Raw genomic sequence first — 6,494 nt, 5'->3', positions numbered from 1 at the left:
CCACATAAACGCTGACGCGTGGATGCCTATTGGTCCCGGTTGGTGCCACCAACCGGGACCAAAGGCCCTCCTGCCTGGGCTCAGGGGACAGGCCACGTGGAGGCCCTTCTGTCCCGGTTCTGGATTGAACCGGGACTAAAGGGGTCAGGGCATTAGTACCGACCCTTTAGTCCCGGTTCATGAACCGGGACTAAAGGCCCTCACCAACCGGGACAATAGGCCCTTTTTCTACTAGTGGAATGACTCCCGGTCTCTGCATCAGAATGCATTTTATTAATTATACATCAATAAGTCTAAAATCACCATGTTGGCAACATTTGTCGCTACTCGTATCAACTTGATGAAGGGGTGTGTGTGGTCAGGGCCACCTACCTAGACCTCACACCAAATCCAACATCTAAAACCGAAGACCTCTACCAAGCCGCAATCGCCGGGTCCAGGGCACACACCGGTCCAACGCACTCTCGGCAGGAATCACATGAGCACGCTATAGAGGGCGCCGCCACTGTCTTTCACCAATCCATCTTCAGAACGGGTACTGACACATATATCTTGCCACGCCTATCCTCGACACCACGACGACATCGGATAACGTCACCTCCGTATGCGCGTCCATCGTCACGCATAACGTCACCGAGACCCTGCAGCGCCACGCCACCGAGACTCACGTCGTCGATACATCACATGAAACTCCATTCAATGGCTGAGACCATCCACTGGCCCCTCAAGCTAATGCCACCACTAGTAGAAAAAGGGTCAAATCTGAGACACATTAGTCCCGGTTTGCATTTGAGCTGGCACTAATGTGTCCATTAGTGCCGGTTCAAATGGCTAGGCGGGAGGAGATCTTTAGTACTGGTTCATTGCGAATCTTTAGTACCAGTTCGTGCCACGAACCGGTACTAAAGATGCTGGGGCCTGGCTAGCACCTTCAGTACCGGTTCGTGCCACGAACCGGTAGTAAAGAGGTTGTGTCAGGCTATTTTTAGTCCCACCTCGCTCCCCTAGCAAGATTTTTACCACCTTAAATGTATTACTTCTCAAACTATCACAATCATTTGGTCTTCATTGAACTCTATGTGTATAATTTGTGGACTCAATATGAGTCTTCACCGGTTTCTAAAACGTTGATGACTCATATTGACAATTCAGAGTGTACACAAAAAGATCATTGATAATCAATGTATTTTTGATGTATATTTTTACATGTTTACGCCCTCACTCTCTCAAATCACTCGGCCTCCCCCTCAATCCCCCGCGCCGGTCCTCCCCCGCCGGCCGCCACTCACTTCAAAACTGGATGCACTTCGTGTACAAACTGGACAATCCCTTTCGGAGTATCAGGGTTTCGGACGAGAACTTATCTGTTACACGGGCACTTTATTTTTTTTAACTTATTTGAACTCCAGAATTTTTTTGAGCCGGCATTATGCAGCATTCGAAGCGACGTCATCAATTTCCAACACGTTCTAACATCATTTGCTGTTTTTCAGTCATTTACCAATTTGTTTAGAGAGCTAAATGACCGTGAGACAGTAAATCACAATAAAACGAACTCTGAAAATGTTGAAACTTGGCATGGTATCATCATTTCACCCGCATAGCATGTGCGAAAGAGTAGAGAGGGTCACGGCAAAAACTAGACGCACTTCGTGTACAAACTGGACAATCTCTTTCGGAGTATCAGGGTTTCGGACGACAACTCATCTGTTACACGGGCACTTCATTTTTTTAACTTATTTGAACTCTAGACTTTTTTTGAGCCGGCATTATGCAGCATTCGAAGCGAGGTCATCAATTTGTTTAGAGAGGTAAATGACCGTGAAATTGAAAATCACTCCAAAATGAAGCATTATGCAGCATTCGAAGCAACTAAAGCAAAAATATTCACAAAGAAACTAAATGCAGCAAAAAAAAACTACTCGGAAATAAATAGAAGAGAAAAATAAAGCAAAAAAGTAAAAACTATATAAAAAAATTACTCAAAAATAAATAAAAGAAAATAAATAATGCAGAAAAGAAAAAAACTATATAAAAATAGTTGGGGCGCTGCCCAGTGGGTCTGCCAGACCTAGGGTGTGCAAATTCAGGCCCAGAAGGGCCGGCAGGCTCACAGGGCAGCGCGTCCTAGTTAGGCCTAGAAGCCTGCTATATAGAGGAGTTCGAAAGAGCAGCCGCGGCTGGGTTTATAAACCAGTGCGACTGCCCTTCGCTTGGCGAGGTGGGACTAAACATAGTGCACCGCGAGTGGCAGCGCACGACCATTAGTACCGGTTGGTGGCACCAACCGGTACTAATGGGTTGTCCTTTAGTACCGGTTAGGCTAATGAACCGGTACTTAAGGCCCTCGTTTCCCGCCGCTTGGCCTGGCCAAAATTGGCCTTTAGTACAGGTTGGTGGCTCCAACCGGTACTAAAGGCCCCTCCTATATATATGGCACTTACGAAAAATCAGTTACATTGTCGACCACTTCTTCTCCACTTCTCGCGCGACATCGCCGCCACCGCCGCGCCTCGCCCCCGCCGCCCTCGCCGCGCGCTGTCGCCCCCGCCGCCCGTCGTCGCCGTCACCGTCGATGCCGTCTCGCGCCGCCGCCCCGTACTACGTTGCCGTCTCGAGAATTGGCCTTTAGTACAGGTTGAACTAGTTGAATTAATATAACTAGTTTATTTTTAGTAAATGCTTAGTTGAATTAATAGAACTAGTTTATTTTTAGTAAGAAAATTTAGGTATATGAGATTATTTGAACTAATTGAATTAATATAACTAGCTTATTGTTAGTAAATGCTTAGTTGAACTAGTTGAATTAATAGAACTAGTTTATTTTTAATAAGAAAATTTAGGTATATGAGATTATTTGAACTAGTTGAATTAATATAACTAGTTTATTTTTAGTAAATGCTTAGTTGAACTAGTTGAATTAATAGAACTAGTTTATTTTTAGTAAAAAAAAATTAGGTATATGAGATTTGATGATCTAATTAAAATTTAGGTATATGAGATTTTAATAGAACTAGTTTATTTTAGTAAGAAAATTAATAGAACAAGTTTATTTTTAGTAAATGCTTAGTTGAATTAATAGAACTAGTTGAATTAATAGAAGTAGTTGAATTAGTTGAATTAATAAAATTAGTAAGTGTTTAATGTTTCACCTATATGAACATAGGAAATGTCGTCTGACGACGAAAAAGATTTCATTATGTGCAAATACTATGAAGACCAGCGTGGCCTGTGCGATCGAAATTTCCTTGTTGATGATAGGCGATTCAGCATCAAGCTGGATGAGACCTTCGAATTCGATACAGTAAGTCACAACGACAAGTCTTTTTTCGTAATTAAGCATGACTTATATATGCTTCATTTGCTTCAACTTATAATCTATTGTACTAGCACATCCCCTACCATGCAAGAATTTTTGTCTTGGATAAGATAGGTTTCAATGCTATGGAAATTATTTAGGTAAAGATAGTTTACCTGAAAACTGAGCATGCATGGTTATACTTTCAACGTCAAAGTATACAATGCAGACATGTACACCTATTTTGAATGCAAAACTTGGCAAGCACTATGCAAGGCTTATGCATTTGAGCCTGATATGGTTATCACCTTTGATATTCGTCCGGAAGATGATATTGAAGGTAATAGAGACATCTGGATCGATGTGCAGACGCCTCCAGTTCTACCATTATGTGAGTTCTTCTCAACCATATTTATGTTTTTGATATTGTTTATTCAAAAATAGTTGACAACTAATTTCTATTGACAGCTTATTTCCATTCAAAGAAACATGTCCGGCGCTTGGTAGACAGGACCTACTATTGTCCCGGAGCTGAACTAAACTGCGAGGAGATAAGTCATTATGTTTCATGGCTTGAGGATCTTCATACTGTCAAGACAAATTTTCTTCCTGCACTTAGGAATGTTAGTACTCAAAATGTGCGACCAATAGTGATCGTATTGAACTACGGTCACATTTATTTAGGAATGATGATAATATTTTTACTATTTGTCCTCAGTGCATCTTTTGCATACATATTTTTCTTGCTAAACTTTCATTGCTAAGTATATTAATTACTATACGATGTTCTTCAACAGGGACTCCCGATGACAGTTGTGCCTCAGTGCATCGAGACTAAAGGTCGTATGTCAATTGTTAGCTTACGGCCAAGATATCCTGCATTGCACATGAGTGCATTCAGAATTTCTAGAAGCGATGAATGCTTAATAGTGAAAGATTGGAGGAAAATTGTTAACAATCATAGAGAAGTACTAGGGGGAAGCAATGAGAAGCGCAGCCCACGATTAGGAGACATCTTCATCTGCATGCTCCAGTATGATGAATCAGGAGAGCTGTACATGTTCTATGCTATTTTACCTGAGAGAGAGCAGCATGAGTGATTTAGCTAGTTCATGGTCTTAGTACTTGTCCTCTCAGGTCCGTGTTCTTCGTCCTGAACTGAATCTCAAAGAGTGATTTGCTTTTGTGGTGTTATGGGCGCTTATAATATCATGACCATCATGTTGAACTCGATGATATTTTTGCTTCTGGTACAAGTGAATGTTTCTTCTTTAAGCTAGTGTTGGTGGTGATTAGATAGCGGAATGACTATGATGATTAAATAGTGATAATGATGATTATGATGATTTTTAGCTAGCTAGTATACTGATGTTGATGATATGATGCAAGAGTTTTAATATTAATATGATGATGATGATGAGTTATTATATCATTTAATGAAAGAAACCGCAGATTAGTTTCAGCTGGATGGATCCTAGCTAAGTGATCAAGTATATGCTATATATATCCATATTATACTTGATCAAGTATCATTTGCACGTGGAAAAAATGTTACTAAGTTGTGAGCTTGAGAGATATCGGAAGGTCAATAGTCACTTGTAGATGACATGCCATAGGTGAGTTAGAAGTGGATGATGTAGTCTTGGGTACCACCTTTATACATGCTTTGTCGCGATAATTATGATATATCACATCTTATTTTTACCAGATAACACGCCGCGTGTCGAAGCGGATATTTATAGAACAAGAAACTAAATGTTTTAGATCACACAAAGTAAACGATTATGTGACTTGCATTTAATCTTTTGTCATAGATGTTTGGAAACTTTGATTTGCAAAGATGCAATATTCTTTAGTGCGGAAGTTGGATTATACAAACTATTCATTTCTAATGTTTTTCAGTTTGGTTTGGGTTCGCCCACCCGGTACAAGTGCCTATGTGGCATTTGAGAGCGTCGCTAGTCATCTCACATAAAAAGGCCTAGGCCCACATATAGTATATATAAAACCTTGAATTTGGATATGACTTGAATTATGGAATTAATGTACTTTCCACTCTATGCTTTCAACTGAATTGAATGGTTGAAGTATTTCCAAGCCTACATTATTATCAGAATCAACCACATTTTACTTTCTGTTGTCACATAATTATCAAATCAATACACTTGATAACCACTTTGTAATCATAACTAAGCTAAATGCTTTAATTTTTTTTGTACTGCCCCAATAGCAATTCTACTATGTGTCCTAATGTCTGAATCCCAGTCATACTGAAGTGTTGAGAATCACTTCTATTTTTCCAAACATTGGGAAAAGATAAATAAGAGAGAAGAGAAATGATTCAAACCACATGCTTTTGTTCTACTATATCATGACAACAACATAGTAAAATCAAAAGTGGTTAACCATTTTCTTATTTGGACCTCACTAATGAATTAATTTATTTAGTGAACCTTTTTACATTGTTACCCAACCAAACCACACTAGTAGAAAAAGGACCTAATATGAGACACATTAGTGCCAGTTTGATTTTGAGTCGGCACTAATGTGTCCAATAGTGCCGGTTCCAACGGCTAGCCGGCCGTTCTCATTAGTACCAGTTCGTGGCGAACCTTTAGCACCGGTTCGTGCCACGAACCGGTACTAAAGAGGGTGGTGGCAGGGTGTTGTCAGTCTGGGGCCCCTCCAGCACCTTTAGTACCGGTTCGTGGCACGAACCGGTACTAAAGGTCGACCTAGATAAACCCTTCGTCCAGCCGAGCCACTTTGTTCTTCCCCTTTCCCCTCAGATCCTCTGCTCTTCCCCTCTCTTCCTCGAGCTCCTCACAAATTTTGCCCAAAATTTGTCAAGATTTGAAGGCCCCCATCCATTCAAATGATCACAAAGGTTAGCAACTTTGTCCTTTCAACTCTCATTGCTAGATTAGCTCTTGCAATGCTTTGTATAGTGATTAATTTGGGAGGAATTATATTTGCTAGTATTTGATTTATATGCAATTTGAGGTCAAAAATAACACTTAGTTTGCATATGTAGGTGTGGTTTACTTAGTGCCTTCTAAATCTCCGTCGTAACCACCGTCGATCGCCCGCGACGAGAGGCACCACCTTGTGGTGAGGCTCTTGTTCATGAATGTTTTACATTACCAAATTGATGTTTGTGTGATTTGGATATATAGTTACTCGTATAATTATCTTA

The sequence above is a fragment of the Triticum dicoccoides genome, chromosome 4A (assembly GCF_002162155.2).
Source record: "Triticum dicoccoides isolate Atlit2015 ecotype Zavitan chromosome 4A, WEW_v2.0, whole genome shotgun sequence".
NCBI classification, from domain to species: Eukaryota; Viridiplantae; Streptophyta; class Magnoliopsida; order Poales; family Poaceae; genus Triticum; species Triticum dicoccoides.
This window is presented reverse-complemented; position numbering follows the sequence as displayed.